The sequence below is a fragment of the Pelodiscus sinensis genome, chromosome 12, assembly GCF_049634645.1.
Source record: "Pelodiscus sinensis isolate JC-2024 chromosome 12, ASM4963464v1, whole genome shotgun sequence".
NCBI lineage: Eukaryota > Metazoa > Chordata > Testudines > Trionychidae > Pelodiscus > Pelodiscus sinensis.
The window spans coordinates 24717291-24728874 of record NC_134722.1 but is presented as its reverse complement, the minus strand read 5'-3'; the positions used below and the strand labels follow the sequence as shown (position 1 = coordinate 24728874).

The 11584-nt window shown below is 39.9% G+C and overlaps 1 long non-coding RNA gene across 2 annotated transcripts in view; it reads left to right on the top strand.

Moving 5' to 3' along the window:
- Nucleotides 1-219: 219 nt before the first annotated feature.
- Nucleotides 220-11584, top strand: part of LOC142831072 (uncharacterized) — a 42124-nt gene continuing 30759 nt past the window's right edge. Inside the window, exons 1-3 of one of the 2 annotated variants that reach the window (XR_012906699.1) lie at nt 220-456; nt 6012-6105; nt 7469-7670. This is a non-coding gene — a long non-coding RNA (uncharacterized LOC142831072). The remainder of the gene's footprint in view (nt 457-6011; nt 6106-7468; nt 7671-11584) is intronic. The other variant, XR_012906700.1, reaches the window with a different exon arrangement.

Genomic DNA, 11584 nt, shown 5'->3' with positions numbered 1-11584 from the left:
GCCTGCAGTGTAGATGTGCTATTTCAAAATAAGCGATTTCGGAATAACTATTCTGGAATAGCTTATTTCGGAACAGCCGTGCAGTGTAGATATACCATTGGCGAATTATATACCATTGGCGAATTAACGTTTCATTTGTGGAATTGAATGTTTTAATATATTCTCAATGAAACATTTAGGCCATGTCTACACTAGATGATTATTTCAAATTTACTAAGGTAGGGGCACGGGCAGAGAGAGGTGCATCCTGGAGGTGAATGCCTGGCTGCGAGGATGGTGTCGCCAGGAGGCCTTCGGCTTCCTTGACCACGGGGTGCTCTTCCAGGAAGGACTGCTTGGCAGAGATGGAGTTCACCTTTCCAGGAGCAGGAAGGCCTTGTTTGGACACAGACTGGCTAACCTTGTGAGGAGGGCTTTAAACTAGGTTCGACGGGGACAGGTGAGCAAAGCCCACAGGTAAGTGCTGAATGTGCGGGACTGGGAGATGGGTTGGAAATGGGGGGAACTACGGACTATAATGGCAAGGACAAAGGAGAGTCAGGGCACAACAGGGAGGCAAGATCAAATCAGTATCTTAGATGCCTATATACAAATGCGAGAAGTATGGGTAATAAGCAGGAAGAACTGGAATTCCTAACAAATAAATACAACGATGACATCATTGGTATTACTGAAACCTGGTGGGATGGGACGCATGATTGGAATGTTGGTATGGAAGGGTACGGCTTGCTCAGGAAGGACAGACAGGGAAAAAAGGGAGGAGGGGTTGCCTTGTATATTAAAAATGTACACACTTGGACTGAAGTGGAGATGAACGTAGGAGATAGCTGTGTAGAGAGTCTCTGGGTTAAGCTAACTGGGGTAAAAAACGAGGGTGATATCATGCTAGCAGTCTACTACAGGCCACCTAGCCAGGTGGAAGAGGTGGATGAGGCCTTTTTTAAACAATTAACAAAACTATCCGAAGCCCAAGATTCGGTGGTGATGGGGGAATTCAACTATCCAGACATACATTGGGAAACTAACACAGCGGGGCACAGGCTATCCAATAAGTTTCTGGACTGCATTGGAGACAACTTTCTGTTTCAGAAGGTTGAAAAAGCTACCAGAGGAGAAGCTGTTCTGGATTTGATTTTAACAAATAGGGAGGAACTAGTTGAGAACTTGAAAGTGGAAGACAGTATGGGGGACAGTGATCATGAAATAATAGAGTTCATGATCTTAAGGAAAGGTAGAAGGAAGACCAGCACAATTGAGGTAATGGATTTCAGGAAAGCAGATTTTGATAAGCTCAGAGAACTTGTAGGTAAGTTCCCATGGGAAGCAAGACTGAAAGGAAAAACAACTGATGAGAGTTGGAAGTATTTCAAAGGGACGTTGTTAAGGGCCCAAAAGCAAACAATTCCGCTGTGTAGGAAAGATAGAAAATATGGCAAAAGACCAGCTTGGCTTAACAAGGAGATCTTGCATGATCTCAAAATAAAAAAGGAGTCGTATAAAAAATGGAAACTAGGACAACTAACAAAGGATGAATATAGGCAAGCAACACGGGAATGCAGGGGCAAGATTAGAAAGGCAAAGGCACAAAATGAGATCAAACTAGCTACAGGCATAAAGGGAAACAAGAAGACCTTTTATAAATACATTAGAAGCAAGAGGAAGACCAAGGACATGGTAGGCCCACTGCTCAGTGAGGAGGGAGAAGCAGTAACAGGAAACTTGGAAATGGCGGAGATGCTCAATGACTTCTTTGTTTCAGTCTTCACCGAGAAGTCTGGAGGTGTGCCTAACGTAGTGAATACAAGCAGAGAGAGGGTAAGTTTAGAAGATAGGATACACAAAGAACAAGTTAAAAATCACTTAGGAAAGTTAGATGTCAGCAAGTCACCAGGTCCTGATGAAATGCATCCCAGGATACTCAAGGAGCTGATAGAGGAGGTATCTGAGCCTTTAGCTATGATCTTTGAAAAATCATGGCAGACAGGGGAGATTCCAGAAGACTGGAAAAGGGCAAATATTGTGCCCATCTATAAAAAGGGGAATAAGAATAACCCAGGAAACTACAGACCAGTCAGTTTAACGTCTGTCCCAGGGAAGATAATGGAGCAGGTAATTAAGGAAATCATATGCAAACACTTGGAAGGTAATAAAGTGATAGGGAATAGCCAGCATGGGTTTGTGAAGAACAAGTCATGCCAAACTAATCTGATAGCTTTCCTTGATAGAATAACGAGCCTTGTGGATAAGAGAAAAGCGGTGGATGTCATATACCTAGAATTTAGTAAGGCATTTGATACGGTCTCGCATGATATTCTTATTGATAAACTAGGCAAATATAACTTAGATAGGGCCACGATAAGGTGGGTGCATAATTGGCTGGATAACCGTAGTCAGAGAGTTGTTGTTAACGGTTCTAAATCGTGCTGGAAAGGGATAACAAGTGGAGTTCCACAAGGGTCTGCTTTGGGACCCGTACTGTTCAATATCTTCATCAATGATGTAGATATTGGGATAGAGAGTACGCTTATTAAGTTTGCAGATGATACCAAACTGGGTGGGGTTGCAACTTCTTTGGAGGATAGGGACATAATTCAAAATGACCTTAGGAAGTTAGAGAAATGGTCAGAGGTAAACAGGATGAAGTTTAATAAAGAGAAATGCAAAGTGCTCCACTTAAGAAGGAACAATCAGTTCCATACATACAAGATGGGAAGCGACTGTCTAGGAAGGAGCATGGCGGAAAGGGATCTAGGGGTCACAGTGGACCACAAGTTGAATATGAGTCAACAGTGTGATGCTGCTGCAAAAAAAGCAAATATGATTCTAGGTTGTATCAACAGGTGTGTTGTAAGCAAAACTCGTGAAGTCATTCTGCCGCTCTACTCTGCACTAGTTAGGCCTCAGCTGGAGTACTGTGTCCAGTTCTGGACGCCACATTTCAAGAAAGATGTGGAGAAATTGGAAAGGGTACAGAGAAGAGCGACAAGAATGATTAAAGGTCTAGAGAACATGACCTATGAAGCCAGGCTTCATGAACTGGGCTTGTTTAGTTTGGAAAAAAGAAGATTAAGGGGGGACATGATAGCGGTTTTCAAATATCTAAAAGGGTGTCACAAGGAGGAAGGAGAAAATTTGTTCCTCTTGGTTTCTGAGGACAGGACAAGGAGTAATGGGCTTAAAGTACAGCAAGGGAGGTTTAGATTGGACATTAGGAAAAAATTCCTAACTGTCAGGGTGGTCAAATATTGGAATAAATTGCCAAGGGAGGTGGTGGAATCTCCCTCTCTGGAGATATTTAAGAACAGGTTAGATAGACATCTGTCAGGGATGGTGTAGACAGAGCTTGGTCCTGCCTTGAGGGCAGGGGGCTGGACTCGATGACCTCTTGAGTTCCCTTCCAGTCTTATGATTCTATGATTCTATGATTAAGTTCGACTTCTAGGAACCTAATTTTACAAATTCGAAGTTCCATGTCCTCACTACAGGGAAGAATCAAATGTAGTCCAAAGTACCGCATGCACCATAATAGAGCCTGCCTTGGACTCTGAACCCCAGGAAGCACTCTGGCGAGCTGTGGGAGGGCTCCCGTAGGATTAATTTAAATTAGCGGCACCGGAGATCCACATTAATGTTATTTCGGACTTACAAATTCAGGAATAGCATAATTACTCATGAAAAAACAAGACTACAGATTTCAAATTCCACAACACCTTATTCCTGAATAATGAATTTGGTAGTGGATGTATTACTTCGAAAATTGACCACTGGAAGGGGGTTGCTAATTTCAGCCTAAGGTCCTTGTGTAGACCAGGCCTTAGACTTTTTGATTCAAAATGACATTCCATTTTGAAATGTGCTTAAATTTGATCACAAAAACTTTAAAAAAACCCTCAAATAAAATAAAACATTTCATTTTGAGCAGAATTAAAACTTCTGTTCAATTCATTACTGTTTTTCTCTTCAGTCACTGACTGGAAAATAAGTTACTTGCATAGCAGTGCTTCACTAGTTTGAAATGTGGCTAACTGCAGGACACTTACAGAAATAAACTAGAAATATGGTGTGTACTTAGGATTCAATGCTGATTATATTATACCTTGGAATTACTTGCATTTTCAATAAATGGTTTAAAAAGCATCAACTGGCAAAGCTGTATATTTTACTGTTGCAAACTTTAATGATGGAATCTAGCCTGCTTTGAAGACAGTGGCTAACCCACCATTGACTTGAATGGAGCCAGGTTTGCCCCCTGAGTTCTAAATCTGATACGTGTTGGTGGTCCAATGTGCCCATGTAGAAACCCATGGACATCAACATGACTTTGTCCTTTTGAGGGGCTGGCATATAAGGATGACTTTGTAGGATCAGGGCCTTAAAGTTGTGTCTAGGATATTTCCGTGTTCATGCAGCCAGTTTTATGTGACAAATAGTTGTAAGTAGCAATAAGTATGAAGCTTTTGTAATAAGCAATTTGTCTTCTGCACATAGCACTTGCTGAAGATCCCTATTGGCTTATGCACAAAATGGTTTACACATAAAACTAACCAAAAGATATGAAGATATAAAACAAATAGTCTTCATGTAAGCCACTTTATAAAGATACCACTATGAGACACTTCCATTTTTGGCAATGAGTTAATTTTTTTTATATCTGTAGTGAGGTACTGGGACTATTACCACTTTTTTAATATTAGTAAAATTTTCTTTCCATTTTCCAAAGACTCCCTAAGGTCTATAGTTTTCTTTGAGGAAAACTGTTGCCATTAAATATGCTGTATGTCAATGCAGCAGTGAGGTGGTTAATTTTGACTGAATATTATGCTATATAACCACTTGGCATTTAACTTGAAAAATGACTTTCTGCTTCACCTGTCAGCAGCCCAGTTCTCATCAAATAAGTGAGTGAGAAAAATTTTTAAATTTCAATTTCCTGATGCTATTAGACACTACTTCTTCCATACTTAAACAGTTTAGCAGTGCATGTACATGTTTTGGTATTCATGCCATGCATCACACTACATGCTATTACAATAGCTTTTTTGTTTAAAGGGTAAAGAGATGCATGGATCTTTATCTTGGGGTTAGGAAAATGTATTGCAGGAACATGGCCAATCAGGTTTCTGAATAACTTTGTAACATAGTACCATAACCCTGATGTAGTGCAAGGAATTTAAAATACTAGGTGACTCTGACTCTGAGAAAAGAAAGCATTCAGAATGAAGTAAGTATGCACAGTAATCTTGTACTGTACTTCTCTAGAAAATCAATGACTTATGTAGCATTAATCTATTATATTCTTTCTTGTGTCAATTATGTATTTATAAATCATGCAAGAGACACAAGCATTTTCTATATGTGTTTAAGATTAAAAATACATTCAGTTCATCTTATCTTAAAGGTATATCTTCCATCATTTTTATTTCAAACATCCAAATTACAGCTTTCTAATTTTGTTTATATGTTCCCAAACCATAAGGAAGCTAGATTTAGATGAGGCACAAGGCACCATTTGATTACCATGTCTGATGTTACCTAACATCTTATTCATTGCACCATTGATAAGTCCTGGGATATTTTACTTGACTGGGAAAAATGTTTGTCTTTCTGTCTTTCCTCTATTAATTTTATTGTATTCTGTAATGTGTATAAATCCACAATTCTAGAGTACTAAACATCAAACACTATTTGAAGTAATAGTTCATTGTAAATCTATGCTGGTATCACTAAGGCTGTCATTATTTATTCATGTATTTGTTTAGCGCTGACTGTGGAATACACTACAATAAGGATAGACAGAGCCTGAAGAGCCCCTGAAAAACAGAAAGACAGAAAGAAGGTGGCACTTAGGGTGTTAGACTCAGTGATCTCCTGAGGTCTCTTCCAACCCTATGATCCTATGATTCTATGATCTATGACTGCTAATCCAGCCTTTTTTACTCCAACAGTCCTCTCAGGACAATTGACTGTGAATACCAGGTTATCTTTGCTCTTTTTCCTAACTCTGTTTTCAGTTCCCTGCAGATCTCTTCAAACCCTGACTGACTGATCATGCCTCCAACTCCTGGATTTGAAAAACCACAAACCTTTCATTTAACCATATTAAAGGTAACATAAATGTTACAACAGCTTTCATTAACTCATCTTACTGCCAGAGGGAATAGACTACTCTTGTAAGAGCTTGGTAGCACTTCCCCTCATGACCACAATCTAGCTCACTGACCCTCTCTGTAACCCTGTTCCTTTTTCTTCACGGGAGCCAAATGGCACTTCACAATCAAACCCCAAAGTAAAAAATGGGCACTTTGTGGGAGGTTCTTTTCTGGAGTCTGAGCTCTTTATCTCTGTGCATCAAGCAGCATATGCCCTTTTCTGTCTTTGATGCCATCATATAATTTCGAGCTAACACAGACTCTTCTCCATGCATAGTGATAAATTGGATCTGACATTTTGAAAAAACATGGTCTAAATTGTCAAACTGGACTAACGATGGTGGGTGCCTCCACTTTTTGGGTAATGTACTTGAGGGACCTTAATGGCACCTGAATTTCAGCAATTGCTTATCTCCTCTTTGAAAATCAGGTCTCATGTAGGTGTCTCAAGGTGGACACACAGAAATTGAAGCATCAAAAATCACTAACTGCTTTTGAAAATATATGCAAGCATGATCTGAACCACTGCTTCCAATGTAGCCAGCTGGAAGGGGAAAGGTGTTTTGGGTATGGTTATGCCCACTCAGTTGTTTAGCCCTGCTAGGTATTCAACTGTCAATATGAAAATACAGCTCATGCTGGAATGGGAAAGAAATCCTGGGTATGGTTATATAAATCCAGTTTAGCCAGTGCTATATGCCTGATGGGTGGTCAATTGTTAGAATGAAATTTTGCCTATTGAAACTAATTTGGCTGTTGTGGGGTCACAAACCATGTTAACCATAAGTATAGGAATTGTAAAATATGAACACCAGTGTTTGCAGGAGAGACACTGTCATTGTAAAGAGTCACAGATGGACAAGCCTTTCCCTTCCAGACTCAAATGGATTGGATTGGGGGGAAGAAGCTTGAACCAGCAGGCTACATGCTCTCCAGGCATGAGCTCTGAGACTGGTTCAACCTGTCTCTCCCTCCCCACCCCCAGTTCTAAGGATAGAACTAAAATAGACTCCATAAGGAGTCTCTTTATTATTTTAAAATATTATTCCAGTGGAGGCTGGAATCTTTTGGTCAGCCTATGCGGTGGGCCAAGGGATGAAATCACTGAGAAACTGACATCACAAAGAGCTGAAATCAGTAGGTTTGGCTCAGAGCCAGACCCATCTCAGAAGCAGCAGCAGGCAGCCAGCAGGGCGGCTGGCAGGAGCAAGTGGCCAGCAGGGAGGCCAATGAGTGATGAAAGATGTGTGAAAAAAAAAACTAGTGATCGTCAGTTATTTGGCTTTCTTCTGCATGTCTTTCTAAACTTCCCTGTGAAGAATCAGGATCCCCTCAAGCTCTCTTGAACTTCAGACTATGTCCCGTGAATGGATACTCTGCAGAGAAAAGGTTTCTGAGTTCCAGAAAAAAACATTATCAAGACTCTTTATCATCAGCTGTAGCTTTGGTGCCACCTTCTGCTTTTTCACTGTCCTCATCACTGAAGCTTGACTGAATCAACTCTTTCAGCTCTTCGTCCAGGTTGGTGATGTGGGACTGTAGTAGCTCCTAGATATTATCAAATCCCTTCTCTCTAACATGATGACCCAGCTCTGTAATTTCCTCCATCTCATGTCGTTTTTCAAGTAAGCCATGAATACCATTCACTACCTTTAGCCACAAATTTTTCCAATACGTATTGATAGTAGAAAGGTTTATTTCATCCAGAGTCCAAATAGTTTTAATACACACTGCTGTGTATTCCTTCTGGGTGTAATCCTTCTGGGTATGTCTACACTACAGCACTAATTCGAACTAACTTAATTCGAATTAGTTAATTCAAAATAAGCTAATTCAAATTAGTGCACCTAGACCTAAAAACTAATTCGAATTTAATGGGTAGCAGGTTTAAAACTAATAAAAGGAAGTTCTTCTTCACACAGCGTGTTGTCAACCTGTGGAACTCCTTGCCAGAAGAGGCGGTGAAGGCTAGGACTATAATAGAGTTTAAAGAGAAGCTGGATAAATTCATGGAGGTTAGGTCCATAAAAGGCTATTAGCCAGGGGATAAAATGGTGTCCTTGGCCTCTGTTTGTCAGAGGCTGGAGAGGGATGGCAGGAGACAAATCGCTTGATCATTGTCTTCGGTCAACCCTCTCTGGGGTACCTGGTGCTGGCCACTGTCGGTAGACAGTATACTGGGCTAGATGGACCTTTGGTCTGACCCAATACGGCCATTCTTATGTTCTTATGTTCTTATGAATTAACGTTTTGCTAATTCAAAATAGCATGTCCACATTGAGTGGACCCTGAACCGAAGTTAAGGCTGGCCGGAACCAGTGCCGGCAGGGCATCAGGTTAGGACTTAGAGTTTGGCCAGTATACATGGTAGAAGGGCATTGCTGGCATTTGATGGCACAGTTCTGATTACTTAACTCAAGTAGTAAAACTTCATGCTTTTAGATGCAGAATGGCAAAATTCACAACCTGCTAACATTATTAGGGTCATCATTATGGCCCAAATGAAAGGATTCTTTGCTGCAAAATGACATGGTGACGATTGTTAGCACCCCTCAAACTCAATCATTTGTGGCTAGGCTGGTTGGTTTATTAGGATTATGGATGCTGGGTTATTTAAGTTCCATGTTTTCATTAAGGATGGATGTTTAATCCTTTTTGACAGCTTTCACAGGAGTCCACTTTTGCAGTAGCCAATTTTTGAGGGGACCATAATTTATAATTTATCTTAAACTTGAGCACAGAGGCAGAAATGGATGGGAGCACTTTATGTTAAGTGTGATAAGACATGGGAAGACACTTTAATAGCTTTAACACTGAGTACAGTTTGAGACAGCTCTTGTCAGAATCTAATAATTCACAAGAGAGAGAAAGATTTCACTTCTGGCCAAATCCTATTTGTTTGTGGCTAGATGAAACCCCTTTGTCTTGGCAGCCAGTTATGGCCCTTGAATAAATAAAGAGCAACTCCATAAGATGAAGGGTTTTTTTCTATTGGATAACAGGGATTTTCCCCAAGGCTAAAGAAATCATAATTAAAGTTGGGGCTGTTCGCTAACTCAAGTCAATTGTGTGGAATATTTACTTACTGACCTCCATTACAGCATCCCCAAGGGAAGCATATTCATATATCCCAACACAAATCTATGGATCTCTTTAAAACCTCACTGTCTGAAGCTATTTTATTTGTTTCTGAAAGACCAAATCAGCACAGAAGTTAGGAGGCAACAGGTGACAACTGTAATACATAGATTCATAAACCATGCTTCCTCATCTACATTTGCTGGTACCATATGCTCTAATCCATCAATAACACTTGCTAGAAATGCTTTACAAATATTAACCAATCTTCACAATATATGTTCCATTGACAGAGGTAGGAAAAGTACCATTGTCTCATTTTTCCAGATGAGGAAATTCAGGAAAGGAAGTTTACAGAACTTGCCCAAGATTCCAGAGACAATGAAAGAGAGAGGATTTGGAACTCATTTGCCCCAGATTCTTCATGAAACTATGAGAATGTTACTAGGAATATCATTACAAACTGACAGAGAAGCTTGAAAAGTATGAAGCGAGTGATGTGCGTTACAGTGTTTACTTTTGCCACAAACGCATTCATTCCTATGTGAGGTTCAGAGACAGGCAGACTCTATCTTTGTACATGACTGAGTATTGTCCGTGTGTCCAACTACATTAGGCTTGGCAGAATTTGATTTTTACTTTTAAAAAAAGTTTTGACTGATAATATCTGTTTGTTTTAAGCATTTAAAAAAATATTTTTATTGATTTAAATTGTCACTGTTGTGGAAAATTATGGGGGATTCAGATGTGAGAGTAGATGTCAAGATTCATAAAGTTAAACCTTTATAACTGTTTAAACACCAATTGGCAACATCACATATCAAACTACATAAAGTATATACCCTTAAATCAAACTCTAATAATTTTTCAGAGTGTTATTTTTCTCAATGGCCTATCTATAAATTTGGATTATTATCAATGGAAATATTTTTCTCATTTGTGTGTGCAGGGTAAAATCAATAATTATCCATGTTTACAAATAAAAATTTAATTCTTTCAACCCTAAATACCTCGTAATCTTTCTGATCTGTTAACCTCATGACTGGAAGGAAAACCACTTCAACTGCTATAGTTCCCTTCAATTACAATAAATCAAAGAGAAAGAGTATATCAATTCATTCTCTTGTCATTTAATAATGTCTCATGCTTTCTATGTTTCCTTAATCACCTGAGAATAGTTGTACATATTTATAAATCCTCTTGCTTCCTTCAGGAATATCTATATTGGATTTTATAAGAGTTTTATAATAGAGCCAATAACTGTTTGGATGAAATTCTGGGAATTCTTCTGTAGTCACTTTTACATGATAATCATTATGAGATTGCTTCCCCACTGCTTGCTTAATGCAGCTGTCCAAGTTTTGTATTTACTGGGAATCCAATTTGTTTTAAGAAATTAACAAAACAAATACTTAAGTACTGTGCTGAACATATCATAACGTTTTTATTCATTTTGGTGAGAAGAAAAACAAGCATTCTGCTGCTCATGAAACAGCTTTTGAAACCATTTTTATGAAATTGAATCTCTACCAAAAATAATTTGTTCATGTTAATACAGATGCAGGATGGCATCTCAATAATTCTTCATTGCCTTTATCTCTTAACTATATCAAACTTTTCTATGTTGCTAGTCTAATATCTGCTCAGAGAGGCAAGCTCTGTTCCCATGGGTAAAGACTTCCTGCTATATTCTGGCAGCTAGGCCTCTGTTCTGCATAAACTGAGGTAAGAGTCTCATTGCCCAAGAGAGATGTGATCTCACTGTCATATGGGTTGTGCATCAACTGTACCACTTGCAAGCCAGTGTGGGAACCCCACTCTGAACACTTGGGGACAGGAAAAAGCAGTCCCTTGTTCTCTCAGGAGCCCAAGGATCTACTGTTGTCTGGCTATACTGAGAGAAAGGCCAGAAGACACTTCATACAGTTTTAATCAGACCAAAACTTCATTATTAGATAAAAGTGTACAACACAACTAACCCCATTTCAGCTCTCTGATCCTGCTAATCCAGGGAAAGGGGTCTTTCTTCCATTTTTGAACTCTGGTCCTTGGGGATAAGTTGGCATCATCAGGCTGACCCACTCCTCATTTTTTGCAACAGCTTCTAAGCCTTACTCCCACCCCTAGACCCTCTCCTGCAGCAAGCCAGACAACCCTTGCCTCCCTTCCCACTTAAAAGTGTGGTGCAATCATTCTGAGTTAGGGGTGTGAATGATTAACCTATTAACTGGTAGGGGCTGAAACAGCTCCCTGTTCACTGTGGGCAAGGGGCTACTTAGTCCCTCGGGGCTTGGTGCAGGGACCTGGGATGTGGGGGTGTCCCCAGCCCGGCCAGAGAAGGCAAGCATAGGCACATT